The sequence below is a fragment of the Odocoileus virginianus genome, chromosome X, assembly GCF_023699985.2.
Source record: "Odocoileus virginianus isolate 20LAN1187 ecotype Illinois chromosome X, Ovbor_1.2, whole genome shotgun sequence".
Classification (NCBI taxonomy): domain Eukaryota; kingdom Metazoa; phylum Chordata; class Mammalia; order Artiodactyla; family Cervidae; genus Odocoileus; species Odocoileus virginianus.
Window position 1 is genome coordinate 5858029 of NC_069708.1, and position 26253 is coordinate 5884281.

The 26253-nt window shown below is 38.6% G+C and overlaps 1 pseudogene; it reads right to left on the reverse strand.

The window, feature by feature from the left end:
• Nucleotides 1-24471: 24471 nt before the first annotated feature.
• On the reverse strand, nucleotides 24472-25333 carry LOC110123271 (large ribosomal subunit protein eL27-like; annotated as a pseudogene).
• Nucleotides 25334-26253: the final 920 nt, after the last annotated feature.

Sequence of the window (26253 nt, forward strand, 5' to 3'; positions counted from 1 at the left end):
ATATGTCTTTCTCTAAAGTCATAAAGATATTTTTCTTTATCGATATCTAATGTTTTTTTATTAAGTTATTTACATTTAACCTATGATACACCTGGAAATTATATTTATGTATGGTTTGAAGTAAGAGATTCCCATTTCTTTTTTTTGTCACATGATTACCAAGTTGTCCCATTTACTTGTTGAAAAGACTACTATTTCTCCACTACCTTGCCTTGTTTGTCATGAATCAAGTGTCCATTCTTGTTGAATCTATGCCTGGGTTTTCTTTTTTTTTCCATTTATTTTTATTAGTTGGAGGCTAATTACTTTACAACATTGCAGTGGTTTTTGTCATACATTGAAATGAATTAGCCATGGATTTACATGTATTCCCCATCCCGGTCCCCCCTCCCACCTCCCTCTCCACCCGATCCCTCTGGGTCTTCCTAGTGCACCAGGCCCGAGCACTTGTCTCATGCATCCAACCTGGGCTGGTGATCTGTTTCACCCTAGATAATATACATGTTTCAATGCTGTTCTCTTGAAACATCCCACCCTCACCTTCTCCCACAGAGTCCACAAGTCTGTTCTATACATCTGAGTCTCTTTTTCTGTTTTGCATATAGGGTTACCGTTACCATCTTTCTAAATTCCATATATATGTGTTAGTATATCTTTCTGGCTTACTTCGCTCTGTATAATGGGCTCCAGTTTCATCCATCTCATTAGAACTGATTCAAATGAATTCTTTTTAATGGCTGAGTAATATTCCATGGTGTATATGTACCACAGCTTCCTCATCCATTCGTCTGCTGATGGGCATCTAGGTTGCTTCCATGTCCTGGCTATTATAAACAGTGCTGTGATGAACATTGGGGTGCATGTGTCTCTTTCAGATCTGGTTTCCTCGGTGTGTATGCCCAGAAGTGGGATTGCTGGGTCATATGGCAGTTCTATTTCCAGCTTTTTAAGAAATCTCCACACTGTTTTCCATAGTGGCTGTACTAATTTGCATTCCCACCAACAGTGTAAGAGGGTTCCCTTTTCTCCACACCCTCTCCAGCATTTATTGCTTGTAGACTTTTGGATAGCAGCCATCCTGACTGGCGTGTAATGGTACCTCATTGTGGTTTTGATTTGCATTTCTCTGATAATGAGTGATGTTGAGCATCTTTTCATGTGTTTGTTAGCCATCTGTATGTCTTCCTTGGAGAAATGTCTGTTTAGTTCTTTGGCCCATTTTTTGATTGGGTCATTTATTTTTCTGGAGTTGAGCTGGAGGAGTTGCTTGTATATTTTTGAGATTAATCCTTTGTCTGTTGCTTCGTTTGCTATTATTTTTTCCCAATCTGAGGGCTGTCTTTTCACCATGCTTATAGTTTCCTTTGTTGTGCAAAAGCTTTTAAGTTTCATTAGGTCCCATTTGTTTATTTTTACTTTTGTTTCTAATATTCTTGGATGTGGGTCATAGAGGATCCTGCTGTGATTTATGTCAGAGAGTGTCTTGCTTATGTTCTCCTCTAGGAGTTTTATAGTTTCTGGTCTTACGTTTAGATATTTAATCCATTTTGAGTTTATTTTTGTGTATGGTGTTAGAAAGTGTTCTAGTTTCATTCTTTTACAGGTGGTTGACCAGTTTTCCCAGCACCACTTGTTAAAGAGGTTGTCTTTTTTCCATTGTATATCCTTGCCTCCTTTGTTGAAGATAAGGTGACCATAGGTTCGTGGATTTATCTCTGGGCTTTCTATTCTGTTCCATTGATCTATATTTCTGTCTTTGTGCCAGTACCATACTGTCTTGATGACTGTGGCTTTGTAGTATAGTCTGAAGTGAGGTAGGTTGATTCCTCCAGTTCCATTCTTCTTTCTCAAGGTTACTTTTATGCCTGGGTTTTCTAATCTGTTTCATTTTCCTACTTGTCTATCTGATTAGCAAGATAATAATTATTGTATGTCTATAATGTTTTGATATCCAGTTTCTAATCTGTTTCTTTTTTCTAATCTGTCTCATTTTCCTACTTATCTATCTGATTAGCAAGATAATAATTATTGTATGTCTATAATGTTTTGATGTCCAGTAGTGCAAACCTTTTCATCTTACTAATAATGATCAAGGTAATTTTGTCTATTTTCAGCTCTTTGTGTTCCTATATAGATTTGAGAATCAGCTTGTAACATCACACAGAAAATTTGTTGACTATTTCACTGGCATTTTATTGAATTTGTCAATCAATTTGGGATAATTTTATATATTTATATTCTTTTCAAAATTTCTTTATATATATTTACATACACACAATATTGAGTCAGTCCATGATATATATAAAATGCTATATATATCATTTTGTTTGGATCATCTTTTGTTTTTTCCTTAAAATTAGGGAATGGAGTTTTAGATTTATTCCTATGTGCTACATGATCCTTAATTATAAGTTATCTTTTCAATATTTATTTTAATTAATCAATTTATTTGGCTGTGCTGGGTCTTCATTGTGGCATGCAAACACTTAGTTGGAGCATATGGGATCTGATTCCCTGGCCAGGGATTGAACCCAAGTGCCCTGCATTGGGAGCACAGAGTCTTAGCCACTGGGGCCATCAGGGAAGTCCCTCTTTTTATTTTTATTTTAGTTGCTCCCACAAATAATCTTCTGGTTATATAAGAAATACAGTTGATTTTTTAAATTGAAATATGTAGCTGATTTACAATGTTGTGTTAGTTTCAGGTGTAAGCAAAATGATTCAGTGATACACACACACATGTATTATTTTTCATATTCTTTTCCATTATAGGTTAATATAAGATATTAAATACAGTTCCCTGAGCTATACAGTAGTTCCTTCTTTGTTGATTACCTACTTTACATATAGTAGTATATATCTGTTACTCCCAAACTCCCAATATGTCTCTTCCCGCCTTCCCCTTTGGTAACTATAAGTTTGTTTTCTATGTCTGTGTGTCTGTTTCTGTATTGTAAATAAGTTAACTTGTATCATTTTTTTAGATTCCACATATGAGTGATATTATATGATGTTTGCTTTCTCTGACTTACTTGGCCTAATATGATCATCTCTAGGTCCATGCATATTGCTCAAAGTGGCATTATTTCATTCCTTTTTGTGACTGAATAATATTCTAGTGTGTGTGTGTGTGTGTGTGTGTGTGTGTGTGTGTGTGTGTGTGTGTCATACACACAATATTCTTTAACCATGCATTTGTCAGTGGACATTTAGGTTTCTTCCATGTCTTGGCTATTATAAATAGTGCTGCTATGAACACTGGAGGTTCATATATCTTTTTGAATTGGAGTTTTTGTCTTTTCCAGACATATGGCCAGAAGTGTGATTGCTGGATCATGCAGTAGCTCTACTTTTAGTTTTTTAAGGAACCTCCATACTATTATCCATAGTGGCTGCACAAATTTGCATTCCCACCAATAGTGCAGGAGCGTTCCGTTTTCTACACATCCCCTCCAGCCCTTATTATTTCTAGACTTTTTGATGTTGGCAATTTACAGTTGATCTTTTTAATGCTAATTTCATATCCAAAAATCTTGTTAAATTCTACTAACTTATTTGATGGTAATTTTGGATTTTCTGTGTATACATAATGACATCATCTATCAATGGCACTTTTTTTTTTTTGTCATACCACTTGGCATGCAGGATCCCAGCCAGGGATCAAACCCATGCCCTCTTCAAAGTACACAGTCTTAACCACTGGACCACCAGGAAAGTCCCTATTTCTTCCTTTTCAATCCAACTAAAGGCTTCTCAGACGTCTATCATTTCAGATATGTGCTATGCCTTTGTACTTGTGTACAGATTTATTTTCATATTTTATTAAAAAATTATTTTTGAATTGAAGGATAATTGCTTTACAGAATTTTGTTTTTTCCTGTCAAACCTTAACATAAATCAACCATTTAAATAAATTTTTATGGAGCAATAACACATATGCAGAGAAAAGGTACAAATTATAATTATTATACAATTGATGTATAGACATAAAACACACCCATGTTAACTACCACCCAAATCAAGAAATAAATCATTACTAGCACATCAGAAGCCCCCTCCATGCCTCCTTACAATGCTTAGCCTAAGCCTAAGCTTTTTCCCCAAAGTAACCAGTATCCTGTTTTCTAACACAGTAGATTGGTTTTACCTTTTAAAATTTATACATATATGCACACTTTCAGTACTTAAATCATTTGTGTTGTTTTAGGTCCTTGAAACAAGGCAGATTGGAAGTGGTCAAATAGGAGATGGCAAGAGTGAACATCGACATTTTAGGAATCAGTGAACCAAAATGGACTGGAATGGGTGACTTTAACTCAGATGACCATTATATCTACTACTGTGGGCAAGAATCCCTTAGAAGAAATGGAGTAGCCATCATTGTCAACAAAAGAGTCCAAAATTCACTACTTGGATGCAATCTCAAAAACGACAGAATGACCTGTGTTCATTTCCAAGGCAAAGTAATCCAAGTCTGTGCCACAACAACTATGCTGGAGAAGCTGAAGTTGAACGGTTCTATGAAGGACCTACAAGACCCTCTAGAACTAACACCCCAAAAAGATGTCCTTTTCATTATAGGGGACTGGAATGCAAAAGTAAGAAATAAAGAGCTACCTGGAGTAAAAGGCAAATTTGGCCTTGGAGTACAAAACGAAATAGGTCAAAGGCTAACAGAGTTTTGCCAAGAGAACACACTGGTCATAACAAACACCCTCTTCCAACAACACAAGAGAAGACTCTCCACGTGGACATCACCATATGGTCAATACCAAAATAAGATTGATTATATTATTTGCAGCCAAAGATGGAGAAGTTCTATACAGTCACGAAGAACAAGACCAGGAGCTGACTGTGGCTCAGATCATAAACTCCTTATTGCCAAATTCAGACTGAAATTGAAGAAAGCAGGGAAAACCACTGGACTATTCAGGTATGACCTAAATCAAATCCCTTATGATTATACAGTGGAAGTGACAAATAGATTCAAGGAACTAGATCTGATAGACAGAGTACCTGAAGAACTATGGACAGAGGTTCATGACATTGTACAGGAGGCAGTGATCAAGACAATCCCCAAGAAAAAGAAATGCAAAAAGGCAAAATGGTTGTTTGAGGAGGGCTTATAAATAGCTGAGAAAAGAAGAGAAGGTAAAGGCAAAGGAGAAAAGGAAAGATATACTCATTTGAATGCAGAGTTCCAAAGAATAGCAAGGAGAGATAAGAAAGCCTTCCTCAGCGACCAATGCAAAGAAATAGAGGAAACCAATAGAATGGGAAAGACTAGAGATCTCTTCAGGAAAATTAGAGACACCAAGGGAACATTGCATGCAAAGATGGGCTCAATAAAGGACAGAAAAAGTATGGACCTAACAGAAGCAGAAGACATTAAGAAGAGGTGGCAAGAATACACAGGACAACTATACAAAAAAGATCTTCATGACCCAGATAACCACAATGGTGTGATCACTCACCCAGAGCCAGATATCCTGGAATGCGAAGTCATGTGGGCCCTAGGAAGCATGACTGTGAATAATGGCTAGCGGAGGTGATGGAATTCCAGTTGAGCTATTTCAAATCCTGAAAGATGATGCTGTGAAAGTGCTGCACTCCATATGCCAGCAAATTTGGAAAACTCAGCAGTGGCCACAGGACTGGAAAAGGTTAGTTTTCATTCCAGTCCTAAAGAAGGGCAATGCCAAAGAATGCTCAAACTACCACACAGTTGCTCTCATCTCACACGCTAGTAAAATAATGCTCAAAATTCTCCAAGCCAGGCTTCAGCAATACATGAACCATGCGCTTCCAGATGTTCAAGCTGGATTTAGAAAAGGCAGAGGAACCAGAGATCAAATTGCCAACATCTGCTGGATCATCAAAAAAGCAAGAGGGTTCCAGAAAAACATCTGCTTTATTGATTATGCCAAAGCCTTTGACTGTATAGATCACAAAAAAACTGTGGAAAATTCTTTAAGAGATTGGAATACCAAACCACCTGACCTCCTGAGAAATCTGTATGCAGGTCACGAAGCAATAGTTAGAACTGGACATGGAACAACAGACTGGTTCCAAATCAGGAAAGGACCAATCAAGGCTGTATATTTTCACCCAGCTTATTTAACTTATATGCAGAGTACATCATGTGAAGTTCCAGGCTGGATGAAGCACAAGCTGGAATCAAGACTGCTGGGAGAAATATCAATAACCTCAGATATGCAGGTGACACCACCCTTACGGCAGAAAGTGAAGAAGAACTAAAGAGTCTCTTGATGAAAGTGAAAGAGGAGAGTGAAAATGTTGACTTAAAACTCAACATTCAGAAAACTAAAATCATGGCATCTGGTCTCATCACTTCATGGCAAATAGATGGGGAAACAATGGAAACAGTAACAGACTTTATTTTGGGGGGCTCCAGAATCACTGCAGATAGTGACTGCAGCCATGAAATTAAAAGACAATTGCTCCTTGGAAGAAAGGCTGTGACCAGCCTGGACAGTGTGTTGAAAAGCAGAGACATCACTTTACCAACAAAGGTCTGTCTAGTTAAGGCTGTGGTTTTTCCAGTGGTCATATATGGATGTGAGAATTGGACTATAAAGAAAGCTGAGTGCTGAAGAATTGATGCTTTTGAACTGTGGTGTTGGAGAAGACTCTTGAGAGTCCCTTGGACTGCAAGGAGATTCAACCAATCCATCCTAAAGGAGATCAATCCTGAGTATTCATTGGAAGGACTGATGCTGAACCTGAAACTCCAATACTTTGGCCACCTGATGAGAAGAACTGACTCATTCAAAAAGACCGTGATGCTGGGAAAGATTGAAGGCGGGAGGAGAAGGGGACGACAGAGGATGAGATGGTTGGATCGCATCACTGACTCAATGGACATGAGTTTGAGTAAACTTCGGGAGTTGGTGATGGACAGGGAAGCCTGGTGTGCTGCAGTCCATGGGATTGCGAAGAGTCAGACACAGCTGAACAACTGAACTGAACTTTCTCAAAATGAGTAAGTATCCGTGGTACTGTGTATAGCTGTTCATTTGCATTGCTGTGCATTACTCCATTGTAATCTACCATGTTGATGACATTTTGGTCATTTTTACTTGGAGAGTAATAAGCATTATCATACATGTACATATGTACGTGTTTCTCTTCAGTAATTCCTACAATTGGAAACTCTGGGTCAATAGAAGGCGAAAATCCTCAAGATTTTAGTAAGTACCCTAAAAACATTATAGTGACTAAGATCACAGCAGAATTGTCATGCACATGTGTCTCTGGACATATGTAATCAGTTATCTGCTGTGTAGCAATTGTGACCATGGAGGTTAAGTAACCTGCCTAATAACTGCATTCACTTAACCAGTATTCACAGATGTCCTGTTAAGTTCCTGGCATTGTTTTAGACTAGGGATTCAATGATAACTAAACTGCAGTTTGTTGCTTTAAGTTGCTTACAGCCTAGCACAGAGTTTTCTCTCTTAGGGTCCTTTGTACCTTCCCCTCTAGGAAATGCAGTAGAAGTATAGAAGTAAAGTATAATTTTTATTTATTTTTATTTTTTTGTGGAAAAAAAAAAGAAAGTATAATTTTTAAAACCCAAGTTAATAAGTTCATGACTTTCATGGTTAAGACAAAGGATTCCAACCGAATATGTTTCGGGTCTAATGAAAATTTATAATAAGTTCAAAAGCAGGTTTGGACAGCCCAGCAAGAGCACGGGATATATAATTAGAAGTCTTTAGGTTGGATTTTTGTTCTAACACTAGACTTTAAGGAACTTGAGCTAAGTTTGTGATGCGTTGTCTCTGAAACAGGTGTACTGCCTCAAATGGTTGTCATGTTATATATATATAATTTTACTTGTTTTTGGCTGTGCTGGGTCTTCATTGCTGTGCAGACTTTTCTGTAGTTGCAGTGAACACAACTACTCTCTAGTTGTGGTGTGCAGGCTTCTCATTTCGATGGTTTCTCATGTAGAGCGTGGGCTCTAGGCGCATGGGCTTCAGTTGTGGTGCCTGTGGTTACTGCACAGCATGTGAAATCTTCCCAGACCAGGGATTGAACTCATGCCTCCTATATGGGCAGGCAGATTCTTTACCACCAAGTCACCTGGGAATTCCCTGTCATGTTTTTAAGTGATTCAACAACTGTTGTCCTTATTCATGAGGTGAAGGTGGTAATATTACAATATCATACTCATTTAGCAAATAAAAGCTACTAATGCACTCCTAAAGCTCAAGACTCCAGTCCCTATCTCCAGTGACCTAAATGGAAATTCTGAAGGTGGTAGATACATTCTTCATTTAAGGATGAAAGAACTGCAGCAAAGCACAGATTCAAACCTACCCTTACCAACCCCTCAGGCTCTTGGGATTTTCTGTGCCAATCGTAGCCCTCCTGTATATGTGGGCTGTGGAGAATGTCAGTGTGATGTATCATAAATGTTGCTGAGTTCCCACTTGTATTCTCTATTAATTGCTCAAAACTTCTACAAGATTTGATATTTTTAAATTATTTATTTGGCTGCACTGAGTCTTAGTTGCAGCATGCAGGATATTCGTTGTTTATTGCAGTATGCGAGATCTTTAGTTGCAGCATGTGGGATCTGGTTCCCTGACCAGGGATCGAACCCGGGCCCCCTGCATTAGGAGTGTGGGGTCTTAGCCACTGAACCACCAGGGAAGTCCCTTGATGTTGTTGACTGCATGAGTTCTTATGTGAGAACCTTATAGAATATATTCCTAAAAAATGCAATTCACTTTTATATACTAGTGGTAGAAATAGAAATGAGTGCACTATTTCTGAAAAGCAATAGTCAATATACATAAAAATTTATATGCACATACTCTTTGACCCCACAATTCTAGTTCTAAAAATTTATCCTGCAGATTAACTTTCATATGTACACAAAGGTGTACATTCAGAAATGTTTTTGCAGCATTTCTTTAGTAGCAAGAGAACAAAACCAGACACCTGTCTATTTTTAGAAGATTGGCTGAATTGATTTTGGTGATCTTTAGAGTATAATAGGGATCTTCCCTGATAGCTCAATCAGTAAAGAATCTACTTGCAGTGCAGAAGACCTGAGTTCGATCTCTGGATTGGGAAGATCCCCTGGAGAAGGAAATGGCAACCCACTCCAGTATTCTTACCTGGAAAATCCCATGGACAGAGGAGCCTGGCAGGCTACAGTCCATGGGGTTGCAAAGAGTCAGACATGACTTAGCGAGTAAACCATCACAGAGTATAATATCCTGTCATCTTTGAAAAGCATTAGGTGGAGCCATATACAATGGGAAGGAAAGAGGTAATATTTTAAAATAGATTGTAGAACATCATGGGGGCTTCCCACGTAGTGCAGTGGTAAAGAACCTGCCTGCCAATGCAGGAGATGCAAGAGACTAGGTTTGATCCCTGGGTCGGGAAGATTCCCTGGAGTAGGAAATGACAACCTACTCCAGTATTCTTGCCTGGAAAATCCTGTGGACACAGAAGCCTGCTGGGCTACAGTCCATAGCGTTGCAAAGAGTTGGACATGACTGAGCACAGCACAGCAGCGTAGAACAGCATGTATGGTCTATATTTAGATAAGTATCTATATATCCATGTATTTATTTATATATACAGTAGATAACATCCATTATCAATAGCTCTACTTGGGGTTAGGATTATGTGGGCGATTGTCACTTTCTACCTCATATGCTTATATGTTGCTCAAATGTTTTCTAAAACTGTCATCAGCTTCTATAATGTTAAAAAGAGGCCTCTCCTTTTGGAAAAAAAATGTATTCTTTAAGGATCATTGTTTCAATTCATCATGGCCATTTAAAAACATATCTTCTTTAACAACCTCACATAAATCAGGAACGCTGACAGATATTCCCCTTGGCCCAGATCATCAGCTAAGATTTATTCACAAGAATTGTTCCTCCCATTTTGGCTTCTTCCCAGTCAACTCTCATTGACTTCTTGCAGCTCCCTGGAGCATTGAGACACTACCCTGGCTCATGTGCTCCCCGTGCCATGCTGTCCTGCTTCCTGTTGTTTCTTACCGTGAAATCTTAATTCCTTTCACTCACTATTCTTACCTGACTGGTTCAATTCAAGAGCTCAAGTGCATTCCAGCCCACACTCTTCTACTTCTTTGGGGGCCCAATAGTGATCCAAATGGAACTGAATATAAATCTTTCCAATATATAAAGTACCACCCCTGTGGCACCGATATGGAATTCTTACCACATGTTTTCACTTCTATTTCCTGGCCACTTTCTAACTGGACAGAGCCGCAACCGACTAGAGCTGGACAATGGGCCATGAGCAGAAATGGTTACTTGTGGGCTAAGACAATGAATAGTTGATCTGGGGCCCTCAGCATTCTCATCTCATCAGCTAGGATGATCTGGGACAGCCACATGGCTGTGAACTGCTTGCTCTTCTCTTTCAGTGTCCAAATATCATGCAGTTGCTTCTCTCTGATGAAGTCTAATTGAAGCCCTATTCACAGGAGTGTGAGAAATACAGCTTCCAAGATTCCACCCTTGGGATACATGAGAGAGCATTAAAGGGCATAGTGTATACACCAACAAAAAATACTGCCCATGAGTGATATATTTTCTTAGAAAAATAAGGCATTTAAGTTTATTCCTACAGTAACAGCACTCTCCTGCAATTGCATGCCAAACTTCCCAGAGAGGGGGAAGAATAACATGATGTTTTATTAATAGTGAGTGAGTGAAGAACTCACATTGGAGTACGTTTACTCATAAGAGCATTAGTGAAACAGAAAAAAAAATGTCAAGAATTGAACCAGATAATCTGGAGACATGTCTGCAAGTTTTCTACCCCAGCTCCATAGCAACATGAAAAGCATCATGTCCTTGATATATACTAATCAAATAAAAGGTAATAATCATGCCTTAAAGTTGAAAGTGCAAGCTCTGCTTAATCACCCATAGAAGAATATTTCAGGTCTTGGAAATGAGATCATTTGAGATTCTGTCCAAATGTGTGGCTTCCAATTAATCTTAGTTTCTTGACTTAACACTATTTTTCACTGAATTGTGTAAGCATTCATGCCTTCTTAGCCACTACTCTTGGTGTTAGCCGTTTTACTGGTAATAGAATGGGCTCTTCACTCACAGGATGACAGGAATTTTTTAAAACACAGCATCAGTTTTTGGACACGTACGCGCTGCTGTATTTGTTTTTGGCTGTGCTGGGTCTTCACTGCTGCTCGGACTTTCTCCAGTCGTGGAGAGCAGGGGTTACTCTAGTTGTGGTGTGCGGGCTTCTCGTTGCAGTGGCTTCTCTTTTCTGGCACACGGGCTCCAGAGCACAGGCTCAGTAGTTGTGGCTCACAGGCTTAGTTACTCCACAGCATGTGGGATGATCCCTGAAGCCCATGATCCCTGAATTGGCAGGTGGATTCTTATCCTCTGCGCCACCAGGGAAGTCCGGATGGTAGGAATTTAATCAGTCATTTTTAGGTCTACACTGCACTCCTTCAGGCTTCTGAGAGGCAGTATAGGATAAAACTTGCTTTTTTCCCCTTTTGAAATGGCTATTAAGCAACTTAAATGTTAAGAGCACTTAATAATAAGTATAAAGTATGTGCACTTAAGACTAAGAGCATATATTTCTATTAGCCATGTTTTGAGTACGGCCCTTCCTTAAATAGCTGTCTTTGGGTTCATGTCACTGTTACTGTGAATGCAGTAGGAAATAAGAGATTAAGCTCACAGAGGATGGCATCAGACTGGGTTTGAATCTGGCTTAATCACTACTAGCTGTGTGACCTTGGGCAGGTTTCTTATTTTGCCCCAGTTTCTGCACCCGTTAAATGGGAATAATAATAGTACCTATCTTACAGGATTGCTGTGACAATTAAATGAAATGACATATGTATAGTGCTGAGAAGAGTGCCAAGCACCTAGCATTATCAATCATTATTACTTGATGACATACTCCCCCCACAGGCCTAATCAGAACTGCTCTAACATCTCTTTGAAGCTTCCTTATTCCATACAGTGGCAATGGCTCTAAGAATCTCTTTGTGCATCATGGTGTGAGATTTGTGTGCCTGGTGGATTGAATCACACACACTGATGGCAAAAGACATTGTTTTATCTGAAAAAGAAGCAAAGAAAACAGTTCCATTTACCACAGCATTGAAAACAATAAAATACTTAGGAATAAATTTAACCAAAGAGGTGAAGGATCTCTATGCTGAAGACTACAAGACATGGATGAAAGAAAGTGAGAAGATGCAAATAAATGGAAAGGTATCACATATTCACGGCTATGGTTTTTCCAGTAGTCATGTAGACATGTGAGAGTTGGACCAGAAGGAAGGCTGAGTGCCAAAGTATTGTTGCTTTCAAATTGTGGTACTGAAGACTCTTGAGAGTCCATTGAACAGCAATGAGATCAAACCAGTCAATTCTAAAGGAAATCAACCCTGAATATTCACTGGAAGGACTGATGCTGCAGCTGAAGCTCACCTGTTGCAAAGAGCTGACTCATTAGAAAAGACCCTGATGCTGGGAAAGAGTGAAGGCAGGAGGAGAAGGGGACAGCAGAGGATGAAAAGATTGGATGGCATCACCGATTCAATGGACATGAGTTTGAGCAAGCTCCGGGAGTTGGTGATGGACAGAGAAGCCTGGCGTGTCACAGTCCATGGGGTCACATAGAGTCAGACATGACTGAGCGACTGAACTGATCTTTGTGCAAAGAAAGGGATTCTCTGTACTTCTGTCATTTTTGAACTTAATATTCATCACTTTAAACCCTTTTCACATATGTTATCCATGTTTTTAATAGAAGTCTTCCTGAGGTGGATAACTCAATATGAATAATTTCATGTGCCCGTAGGGAAACAGAATGTATGAGAGGGTAAATGATTTATATATTCATGTATTTGATAAGAAGACCTTTTAGTTTCATTTTTAAGATTTGGATAGCATATCTTAAAATGAGCATCAAATGACAATTTAACAAAATGTAATTTAATTTTAAAAGATGAGTTAGGTAATAATGATGTAGCGGGGGAAAAAAACAGGTTAAGAACTAGAAGCAAGTTCCCAACTCAGTCTTCATCCACCTGCCCTTCTACCCCACTCCACCAGACAGCGTCTGTCATTAATATGGGTGTTCTCACCTCGGAAGGGAGAAACAATGAGCCGCTTAATTCTGTGGGCGAAGGCCAGCCGTGGCACTGCACCCTCAAGTGAACACTGGTGTAAGACAATGAAAAACAACCCCCTTCAAGTAAAGCATATGCGTTTGAACTACATGATTCTATTACAGCTGCATAACCTTCTTGTTCAAATGTTAATGAAATGCTTTTCAGCATGTGTTAATAGTGAGGATCTGCTCAAGGAAAGCTTCAGGTAAATGTTGCATCAGCAGCTGTGTTATCCTCACAGGGTTGTGTGGTTGCTGCTGCCATGTGTCTGTCAAAGGGAAGAATGCAGAGAAGTCTCCAAATGACTCCTTTGGCCAGTGTTAAGTGGCAGAATGACAGTGTTTCCCTTTGTGAAATGAAGGACATTTGCACTTAAAAGTCTTTAAGAAGAAGAAATATTGAGAGCAATTGCTGTAAAACCTTAAAATTAAACGTGTGGTTTTTCCCCATTGTGCTGCATCTGATTTCTGTAGAATGAATCTTGTTGATGCCAGTTTCAAGGTTGCTGTTCTTTGTGCTTTTAAACCAAGGTCAAGCAAGAGGCAGCTCATAGGCCTTGAGATTGTCATTGACAAGGAAAATAGAAGCTTTATAGCTGGAGCACTAATTAATCACTTCTAGAAAAATAGAAATAGCAAAATATATACATACAAATAGAATTTTGCATGTCAACAGCTAATAGAAAATTTTCTTTGTGATCCTATGCATATAATTGTGTGTGTGTAAGCATACTTTAAGGCATGTTAAAATATATACTCTATAGCTAGATAAGTTTAGGGAAAAACTGTAGTCTATAGTAATAGCTTTCCAGATTACTGTGTAGTCAAGGTCAGCCTTCAGGAAGTCAAAAGTTTCAGAGTTAACTGTGTCAATTAAAATCTGAAACTGTTTCCACTGTGTATCAATAGATTCTAGTGTCTCATAACTCAAGACAAGAGTGCTTTTGATAGCATGTTTATCTTTATTTATAAAATATAACAATTAACACAAGAATAACTCACATATGAAGTATTTTTCAAAAAAGTATTTTGATTCAAAACTTGCACATGAAAAGTTATTTGTTTAAAAGTCAGTTTATTCATTTTGACTGGTCTTTAGCAAACCTTTAATGAGCACCTAGTATGTGCCAAGTGTTGTACAATGACTTCTGTAATATTCTTTTGAAATATACAGCATAGTGAAGAGCTTATTGCAGAGTAGGCTCACAGTTAACACTTTTTGTTAATTGCTAGTTTGAAAGTTTTATTGGCTTTTTGTTACCTTAATATGTTTACTTTAAATGAAGATATTAAAATTGTTTTCAGGAAGAAATTCTATTTTGCTTTATTACAAATGAGTAGTGTCATGCTCCTATAAGAAAGCAGAGTCTTGTCATTTAAAAAGATAAAGTGAAGAGAACAATACTTCATTCTTTCATAATGTTAAGAAATCAAATATTAAATTTAATTCATTCCTTCATTACACAAATATTTAAGACTTAAACACTGAAAACTGACTATGAACCAGTAGTTGTATAAGGCTCTAAAGATACAGCAGTGATTCAAAATGTTGACCATTTCTGCCTTCATGGAATTTTGGGTCTAGTAAGAGTGCTCAGTCACTTTTCAGACAGAAGTAATAACCACCTTCTATTGAGCTGGTCATGGCAACCCACTCCAGTATTCTTGCCTGGAGTATCCCATGGACAGAGGAGCCTGGCAGGCTATGTACATGAGATCTGAAAGAGTTGGACACGACTGAAGCAACTTAGCACACACTCACATGGAAAGACTTAGGAAGGCCACTCAATCCAGAATGGGGATTCAGTCAGGGTTGTCCATAGGAGGTAGCCGCTAAACCCAGATCCAAAAGAGAGAAAAGGATTGCCCAGGCTGAAGAAAATAGTGGCTTTCCAAGTAGCAGAAAGAGTTCAGGAGTGGAAGAAGACCTTGAAGGAATTCAGATCTATTTAGTTGTGTCTTGAGTTTAGCATTTGGAAAAAAAACAAACTGGTGAGAGATGAGGTTCTGAAAGGTGAGCTGAAGCAACCTCAATACAACTCTGTGTGCCCTTATCAAGGCTAGTGCTTCACCTCGAGGGTGGCCCCAAGCCGCTGAAGTGTTTCAGTAAGGGATTATGAGAAGATGGTCTTAAAATGATCACTTTGCCCATGAGGCTGAGAATGTAATGTAGGACAGCAAGACTGGAGGGAGGGAGATCAGACCCTCATGGTATCAAAATGTGAGAGGATACTGACCTGAACTAAGATGGTGGCAGTGGACATTGAAACACCATGGTCTGACTGGAGCAGCGATTAGTCAGTGGAATCAGCAAGATTATGGTGGTACATGGAAAGTAAGAGTAAGCAAGGTCTATGCCAAGAGTATTTCACCTGGGCACTGATACTTTAGACCAGGCCATTCTTTGTTGTTGGGGACTGTCCTATACATTGTATTGGGCTGGCCAAAAAGATTGTTCATGTTTTCCATTCCAGCATACGGGAAAAACCCGAATGAACTTTGTGGCCAACACAATAGCATGTTTAGTAGCATCCCTAGTCTCCACCCACTAAATAACAGAATCCTTCTCCCTCTATCTGTGACAATTTCAAAAGTGTCTCCAAACATCGCCAATATCCCCTGGAAGAGCAAAATCACCCCAGGTTGAGAACTGTTTGTCTATTCAAATGACAGTGTTCTTCCAGTCTTGACTCCATGCTAGAATCACCTAGGAAGCTTTTATTTTTTGTTTTTAAATATTTGTTTGTTTATTTTGAGCTGTGCTAGGTCCTTATTACTGTGTTGGCTTTTCTCTAGCTGCCGAGAGCCGGGACTGCTCTGTCCAGTTCCAATGCTCGGGCTTCTCATTGCAGTGGCATTGTATTGTGGAGCACGCTCTAGGGCATGCAGGCTCCGGTAGTTGCAACATATGGGTTCAGTAGTTGTGGCTCTTTGTCTCTAGAGCAAAGGCTCAATAGTTGTGATGCATGGGCTCAGTTGCTCTGTGGCATATGGGATCTTCCCGGGTCAGGGATTGAACCTTTATCTCCTGCATTGGCGGGCAGATTCTTTACCTCTGAGCCACCAGGGAAGCCCGCTGGGAAGTTTTTGAAATACACTGATGCCCTGCTTTTGTCCACCACCCATAAAAATCTGAGAGGTTAAGACCTAGGCAAGACTATTCTCTGAAATAAATTCTGATGTGCAGCTTAGTCTGAGAGAAAACTGTTAATGTAGATAGGATTAGCATTTAAATTTTAAAACCTAGGTAGATTAACATGCAGACGCCACAGCTTTGGTTAAATTTTCAACAATTTGAAGTGAATTTTTAAGTGTTGTTCTTTTCCTACTGGACATAATGTAAATGTTCTCTTGTGGTTCAGATCCAGAATTGTGAACGTTTGAAAATATTAATATGCAATTAAAGAAACTGCTCTTAGGCATTACTACAGTGAGTGAGGTGCCTAATTCATATAACTAGTGCCCAAAACTATGATTCATTGCTGGTTTTCTCTCCATTTTGGATACTTCTAGGAAGTCCAAGGAATTGTGACGTTGGAGGGTCATTTCTTATTACCTGTGTATCTATATCTATTCCTCTCTTCTCTCACCTTCACTCAGAAATCTTTGTTCACCATACTTCAAGCTCTAATTCAGAGTTTTGCAACCCACTCCAGTATTCTTGACTGGGAAATCCCATGGACAGAGGAGCCTGGCAGGCTACAGTCCCTGGGGTTGCAAGGAGTCAGACACAACCGAAAAACTAAACAACAAAAACAAGACTGAGAAATACTCTAAACTAGATTCTTGTAACGGAGCTAAATAATAACCAACATGACTTTCAGGAAGAGGTTAAGAATGCCTTCAACAAAGTAGTATGTTAATGTTTGGTTTATGGAAATCTTCCCAACTCTAAGAGCTTAGTATCTGACAGATATCTAATTCATACAAGGTACCCCCCTGCCCCCCGCACACACACATAGAAGGAGAGAAACTTCACATTAGTATAGATGCAAGCACATAACTAAAACAGCATATCAGTGTATTAAAAGAATGATAGATTAAGAATCTACAAAATTTTCTCCGAGAATAAAAAAGATTCAACATTAAATGTAGCACTGAAATATAATACATTAAAAGAAAAAAGGAGGAAAGACATAAGATCATCTTTAAGAGGTATTAAAAAGGTTATAAAATCCAACGGCCATTCTTGTTTTTAGAAGAGATTTAAATTGGGCATCTAGAAATACAAGAATTTCTTAAACCTATAATACTTTGAATACATGCATGTGTGCTCAGTTGTGTCCAACTCTTGACCCTTTGGACTGTAGCCTGCCAGGCTCCTCTGTCCATGGGATTCTCCAGGCAGGAGTACTAGAATGGGTTGCCATGCCCTCCTCCAGGGGATCTTCCAGACCCAGGGATCAAACCCACATCTCCTGCATTGCAGGCAGATTCTTTACTGCTGAGCCACCAGGGCTTTCCTACAGTGAACACAGAAACGGCTAAAAACAAGTGGATGAAATTCGCCACATAAAAAAGGAAAACTATCACAAAAGAGAGCATATGCAAATTTGAAAGATAAGCAAAAGATGGGGGAAATATAGGGCTTTCCTGGTGGCTCAGATGATAGAGAATCTGCCTACAGTACAGGAGACCCGAGATGGATCCCTGGGTTAGGAAGATCCCCTGAGGAAGGGAATGGCTACCCACTCCAGTATTCTTGCCTGGAGAGTTCCATGGACAGTGGAGCTTGGTAGGCTATATAGTCCATGGGATCACAGAGTCAGACACGACTGAGAAACTATATTTTCAGGGAAAATATATCCAAATATTTTTGAAATGGTGAAGAATTGTCCATAATATTTTTAAAGTCTTAAAAACTATAAGAAAATGACAAATATGTAACAAAACAGCAAGGGACATAAACAGATGGCTTATAAAACAAATCTAAATGACCAATAAGTATACCAAAAAAAAGCATAACCTCACAAGTAATTGTGACTGTTGTTACAGTATCAGTTCTGTTAAGTTCAGTCATGTCCAACTCTTTGCGACCCCATGAACCGCAGCACGCCAGGGCTCCCTGTCCATCACCAACTCCCAGAGTTTATTCAAACTCATGTCCATTGAGTCAGTGATGCCATCCAACCATCTCCTCTGTCATCCCCTTCTCCTCCTGCCTTCAATCTTTCCCAGCATCAGGGTCTTTTCAGATGAGTCAGCTCTTCTCATCAGGTGGCCAAAGAATTGGATCTCAGCTTCAACATCAGTCCTTCCAATGAACACCCAGGACTGATCTCCTTTGGGATGGACTGGTTGGATCTCCTTGCAGTCCAAGGGACTCTCAAGAGTCTTCTCTAACACCACAGTTCAAAAGCATCAATTCTTCTGCACCCATCTTTCTTTATAGTCCAACTCTCACATTCATGCATGACTACTGGAAAAACCATAGCCTTGACTAAATGGACCTTTGTTGAGAAAGTAATGTCTCTGCTTTTTAATATGCTATCTAGGTTGGTCATAACTTTCCTTCCAAGGAGTAAGCATCTTTTACTTTCATGGCTGCAATCACCATCTGCAGTGATTTAGGTATGACCTACATCAAATATCTTATGATTATACAGTGGAAGTGAGAAATAGATTTAAGGGACTATATCTGATAGAGTGTCTGCTGAACTATGGATGGAGGTTCATGATATTGTACTGGAGACAGGGATCAAGACCATCACCAAGAAAAAGAATGCAAAAAAGGAAAATGGCTGTCTGAGGAGGCCTTACAAATAGCTGTGAAAAGGAGAGAAGTGAAAAGCAAGGGAGAAAAGGAAAGATATACCCATTTGAATGCAGAGTTCCAAAGAATAGCAAGGAGAGATAAGAAAGCCTTCCTCAGTGATCAGTGCAAAGAAATAGAGGAAAACAATAGAATGGGAAAGACTAGAGATCTCTTCAAGAAAATTAGAGATACCAAGGGAACATTTCATGCAAAGATGTTATAGTATGGCTTTCCCTAAAATATTGTAAATACTAATAATTTGAGAGTTTGTAAAAGTATTAAAGAAAAGGAGCACTTTCTTACATGTTGGTGGAGTGATATTGTAGCTTTTGGCTGCACCGCATGGCATGTGGGATCTTCATTCCCTGACTGGGGATGGAACCTGTGTTCCCTGAAGTGGTAGCATGGGAGTCTTAACCACTGGACCTCCAACGAAGAACCTACAGTCTTTTAAAAGGGCAACTTGGTAGCAGTTAGTGAGATCTTAAATAAACTGGACCCAGAAAATTCCATTCCTAATAAATATTTCCTACAACATCATCATATATGTGCCCCAAGAAGTAGATATGTTTTGTGAATTACTTTCAAAAGTAAAAATTTGGAGTCTTCCTATTTAGGAACATCAATAAAAATTAAAAAGATTAAATAAGTGATGGCACATCTATATCATGTAATACTAGAAAACTGTGTAATTATTTAAAAGAATGAGATAGCCATGTATGTAGTAGGATGGAGACAGCTCCAAGATACACAGTTTACAAAAACAAAAAAAGATATTTTCTGCTTAGTTCCTTACCCTTCTCTGCCCTGTTTTCTCTCGGTAGCTTATCAATTTCCCCCGGAACAGTTCCTTAATAAATTACTTACACATGAATCTTCATCTCAAGGTCTCTTTCTAGGCCAGTCAGCCAAAGATAGACCCCTGCAGGGGAACAGAGGAATGAAAGAATCTATTCACTTATCCTCAGGGGCTACTGAACACAACCAGCACGAGTTCCATCTTAACAAAACCCTCACCTGTGTATGTAAGAAAATGATCCCAAATGTCCATCAGGTTACATAGAAAAGTACTGAAAAGTGGTTATCCCTGGGAATTATGGGTGAGGGAACATGAAGGAGGATTTTCATTTTTGACTCTGCAAACTTCAATATCATCTGAATTTTGTACAGTGAACTTGAGTTCAAACATTGCAAGTGTAGTTTAAAAAAAAAAGAAGGGGGGCTTTGTCACTGCCATTTTGTCTGCATGACAATCTTTATGCTGGGTCTGGGTTGTACTGGGAATACATAAACCCTTTCCAAGGAGTATGCGGCCATCAAGAACTTGAAGAAAATCAATTTCTAGATCCTAACTTCTGTATGTACCCTTACCTAAAACTGATAACACTGGGCTGTTTTCAGCCTGCCTTTGCAGCATTGCAATTCTTTGTCAGTTTGTTTCTCCCACGTTCTAAATATTACTGTAACTGTTCCTCAGAGTATTAAAATATCTGGAGTGAAATAAAGATGAGAAATATTATTAATAGCATCACTCTTGGGAAAATACATGAATCTAATGACTAGGTGACTAATCCTTTAACATGACAGGTGGTTTCTGGCTTTTTGCTTTTAACAAAATGGAAGTACCTAACTTAGTTGTCAGCTAATAGATAATTAACATTTATTTTTGATGATATATAACTACCTCGTATTTGGCATATAGTTCAGAAAGAGTTAAAAGAATTAAGTGTTTACCTTTAACAAAATTCCTTCTATTACTGTGTTCTTCTTTATGTGCAGGTTTATCAGTACCTGGAAGAGCAGACAATGGGAATAGATGTTGAATTCTGTCTTTGTGTAATTAATGTTCATCCAGAAATAAAAATTAATTAGGAAAAAACCCCTCGTCATTTAATCAAGGAATGCACTTGTAAATATTTACTTTTAATGTTTAATCATTATTTATCAAATTGTGTATTATATTTCTGGCATTTGATTAACTGTGTTTTAATAATAATTGACAGATAATCCAATAAAAAATTTTTTAAACCCAAAGGTTAGTGATCATGGGAATTTTAAAAAATTAGTTATGATTTATATATATATTTGCAATAGAGAACTATGAAACACAATTGTGTCATAGAAATGGAATAAAAATTCAAGGGAAAAAGGAAACAAACTTTTTTAAACTACTGTTAAAAAACAGCTTGTGCATTTAGTTTTAAATTGATAATGCTGATATCAGATAACTATGATCTTTACATGCTGTGTTATTCTACAGAATATATTTGTTTCTGGAAATGACGTACCAGCCTTATTTCTAAGTGAGTAGCTAATGGTAGCTAGCACATTTTTATTAAAATAAGCATAACCCTGTGTTCAGAGCAGTGTTCCAGAAGGTGGGGCTTTTAGAGCTCAAAGCTCTCCAGAAGTAAAGATCGACTGTGTGACATTTTGAAAGAGAGGGGAACGCTCATCCAGTTATTTTAGTGAGTGCCAAGAAGGAACAGTCTCTTCTAGGATGTGAGCTCTTCAGATGACAGGTTTGGGTACCAGGGTGACCCTGCTAAGCCATGTTTGAAACAGCAGATTGTAGACAGTCAAGGGGCAGGAAATTGCTGAACAGCTTGGGAGGAAATATCTTCAGAGAACACTCTGCTCTTGAAATAAGCAGAGGAGTCTACTTTCTTTGACCAAGAGCTCATGACCTTTAGAATCTGCTTCTGGGAACTTAGCTGATCTTCCACCATGTGCTTTGAACCCACTCTTTATTTTGTTAAACTTCTGAAAAGATTGTTACTGGTATTTGGTAGAATGCTGAAGATATGATTTTTCTAAAAAAATGCTTTTATGTTGACATAATTAAGAAGCCCAAATAGACATTTCCTTAGGAATCTAAAAAATTGTCACGCTAGTTCACTTGGTACCTGGACAACCAACAGAGGAACTTGTTTATGACAGCTGTTTCTAAAAATGTTCAGAAATCAAATATGAAAACCTTGGTCCACCCAGTAGCCTTGATTCCCCCCGTAATCAATAATACTTATTGAGCAGACACTGTGCTAGGCGTTTTACATAGAATATCATGTAATCCTCATAGCAACCAGCATTAAATGAACTTTTTGTTTCCGTTTTACGGATAAGGAAACTTGGAACCCAGAGCATTTAGGTAACTTGCTCCAAGTTACGTAGCATTAATACCCAGCATGTCAACTTGTTTGTAAATGAGAAATCTGGAATTTGCAGGTGTTTGCCATGCTCTTGATGGTTGAAGCAGGTCATTTACATTTCCATTGCAATTTATTACCCATTAGCAGCTCTCAGGATAATTCATTTCATAAATTTATTCTCCAAGATCCATGATGTAAATTGATACTTAAAAATAATTATTGTGGTAAATGTTTGCATGTTGAAAATGGTAAGCTGAACTTCCTGTTTTGTAATTTTCATTTTCAAGCACGTACTTCTGCAAATCAGTAGTCTTTTTCCTCTTCCTGTTCCTCATTTTTTCAATGGTTGGGCAGAGACGTGATCATGTTAATACAAATGAAAGAAGTGATCAGAGACAACTTCACAATGCAACTTCAATTTTTTAAAACAATTCGCAAAAACAAAACAAAACAAAACAAAAAAAAAGACAGTTCGCTTGGAAAAGGGCAAATGACCGGACCGGTCCTCCAAAATTATACCTTCAGGTCAGGAAATTAATACAAGTCATCTGAACAGTTTAAAAATGGTTGTGAAAGAAAGAAGCCAAGGATTAATTGTGATAAAGCTAATGAGGTTTATCAAAAATTTGTGCTAACAGCAAGAAGACAAAAAATGCGGGGTCTGTTCAGAACTGATTCTACATTTTGGAGATTTTCTATTATAACATAAGCTTCGTAAGGGTCAAGGCACATCTCTCTTATACAGTGAGTATTCCTAGCTCTTAGGACAGGGTCTTGCACATAGTAAATTCTTAACTTATATTTGACAAGTTAATTCATTCCTCTTATGTATTACTCTACCAAAAAAATTATAATCATATTGGTTGCCAGAAGATGGTGTTAATTGCATAATTTCATTTTTTCTCATTACTGAATATTCTTATACAAAATAGTAATATCCTCTAAACAATGATATCTTCGTGCTTACCACTTTCTGCTTGTCTAAGACAGCAAGATGGCTGTGGTATAGCCAAGGAAATAATTCAACAGAGGTTGTCTGTATCATCCCCTCCTGCCCACAGTCTCTCACTGCAGTGCTACTCACAAGGTAGCTCCCAGGCTGTGAATTGTTTGTTGCCTGCTGACAAGATTAAGTACAAAAACTGAAGGGTAAGCAAATAAAAAACCTTTACAGCATTTTACATTGCTGCAACATCTAGGAGTTTGTTTTTATTATGATTTCCAAAAATTATCAGACCTTGGCAAATCTGAAACTTAAAAACACTCTCTTGTGTACCAGCACATGGCCAATGTTAAATACAGCCTGGATTAGAGCACTTCAAGTTTTTGTGACTTGAATAGAAAAAAAAGTGTTCTGTCCCAAAACATAAACCACACTCCATACCAGACCATTCTTGTAGCATAGCTCCTTTGAGTGCTGAGGTCTTTTGATGTTTCAGAAACCCCCTATGAAGGCAGATATCTCTAATGGAAATCTTGTCTACATCTGCTATTAACACTTTAATCGTCACCTTCTACCTTGGCATAATAAAGCAGGGAAAAGACACATCAACTGGTACTGGAAGTGTCTAGGAACTATCTTGAGTAACAGAGTGGTCATAGTGCTTTCCAAGCTCAAGACCAAACAGCCTTTAGTCCTAAAAGTGTAGCAACTGAAAAATTAAAGGCTGCTGCTACTCAGTTCCCAGATATTGCAGTGAATGATGATTTCTATCAGTTGAATATCTCTTATTTTTGTTTGCCATAATGTAGATAAAAAAATTTTTTAGTAGATAAAATTCAGCCAATAATTTACTAAACTATGTGACTTTGTTTCTTGAAATGGTACTATTGACTTAGCAGTATCTTTAAATAGCTCCACACTATCAGTTAGATCTTGCCACCAAAATCCAGCATGACAGAGCACCCTGAAATTCAGTGGCATAAAACAACCGTGATTTCGCCTTACACATCTGCGGTTTGGCTGAGTGTTGGCTGATCGAGGTTGGCCCCAGATGGCCTTGGTGCCGCACTGCAGATTGGGTTCAGGTGAGCTCCATGTGTCCCTTCATCTCCCTCTTCTCATGGAGCAGAAGCATAAGAAGGTGGGTGGAAACACAGATGCCTCTTAAGGCACTGTTACTTCCTCTCACATTTCACAGGACAAGGCAAGTTACATGGCCAAGTCCACAAAGAATGCCATGTCTAATGGGAATAACTGAATAAGTAACACAGACAAGGGAATGGATATGAGTAGTAATGACAGGTTGGAAAACTTACCATATCCAATGAGAATCTTACTAAAAACTTTTTTCATGAGACCAGGGACTGTGTGTGATACACTTTCTTTCTTTTTCTTTTTTTCTTTTTTTCTTTTTGGTATATTTGATGACTGAAAGAGACCTAAAACCGAAGATTCTGGACGAACCATTTGTTCTTGCCGGTCTTGTATCTGTCCTCAAACTTGACCTTGGCCTCTTGTCAGGCTTTGCATTTGAGAGTAGGGTCTCTGAAGACCACCTTGTTGACAACAGTTTTGTCTAAGGGAATATCCACAGAATACTTTGTGGGCATGAGGTGATTATAATTATAAACTTTCACAAAAGACTTGATCTTTGACCTCTTGGTGATTTTCTTCTTGCCCATGGCACTTTGCAGGGATAGCAATCAATTCCACTCACCAGAGCATGGCTGTAGGGTTGGTCTGAGGTGCCATCTTCAATGTTCTTCATGATGACTGCTTTGCATCCAGAGTAGCGACCAGCCAAGACCAACCCCACCTTCCCAGGTCTCCTAAACTTGACCTTTTTGGCAGCAACCACTCGGGCCTACAGCAGAAAGCTAATATACTTTCCACTATGACTTTTGCTATGTAAAAAGCCTCCCCCAAAGTTGCTAAATTAAAGCAGCCATCACTTATTAGCTTATGATTACATGATTTGAAAACTTGAGCTGGGCTCCACTGAACAGTTGTCCTGCTGGTCTCATTCACATGGTTAGATGGCAGGTTTCCTAGGGGCCACTTAGTCTAGCATGGCCTCACTCACCTGCCTAGCACTTGGGGTTGGACTGCTGACAAGAGTGGCAAGGGTGACAGGGCCACATATTTCTAGCAGTACAGTGTGGATTTATTCACATACTGAAGGTTCAAAGTTTCTAGGACCAGCAAGAGAGAGCAAGCTCGAATGCACGGATGTTGCTAAAGCTCCTGCTTATGTCTCATTTTCTATTATACCATTGGTCGAAGGTGATTTCCTTCAGCCATGCCCAGATTCACAATACACAGAGGCACAGATAGAGTGTGGACAAATTGTGAACTGTTACTCTGATAGTCTTCTGTACCTAACACTGTTCCTGACACATCATGGGCACTCAGAAATACCAGTTGAATAACTGAGTCCTGAGATTTGTCTACTTTGGTTTGTTATCAGTTATAGACATTTAAAATCTTCCAAATTATTACTGACACATGAGTAATGTATTGATCTCTACCAGAGTAAAGTCTCCAGTGATATACTCTCCACATAAAGGGTCTGTCAGAGGCATGCTTTTCAGATTTCAAGATGTCACAATGTTTGAAACCAATACATTGGACAATATAATAAAAATCCAAAATATTGGGTTGGAACAAATATAGTATTTTTTAAAAAGGTAAAGTTAGTAAGTCCTGCATGTCAGTACTAAATTTATTATTTTTCAAGTTTAGAATGAAAGGCCACATCTGGTTGCAAGTCATTTGAAAAAGATGTTAGGGTTTAAATAATCCTGAGTTCAACTGATGTTCACACTGTAATGTCCAATAGAAAATATGATTTTTAGCCTACCTGGATAGATATATAGTATTAATATCATCATGAGGAAGCCTAATAGTACTGGTAAGAGCATAACCCAAACCTTTCATGTATTTCTACATGCTCCATCTAAAGAACTTCCACATACTAGGATATTTCTCCAGGAAAGCAGCCAAGATGGTGAACAAGCTGGAAATCATTTTACAGGAGGAAAAGCTGAGAGAAGTACAGGTATGTATCCTAAAAAAGTGGGGCGAGGTGGGGGGACTTTGAGAAACGTGCTGTTGCTCTTCAAAGTCTGAAGAGTTATATCCTGTGAAAGCAAAAACAATCAACCTGCGATGTTCCAGCTGTTTCCTAGAACCAGTAGCTAGAAAGTTACAGAGGCAGATTT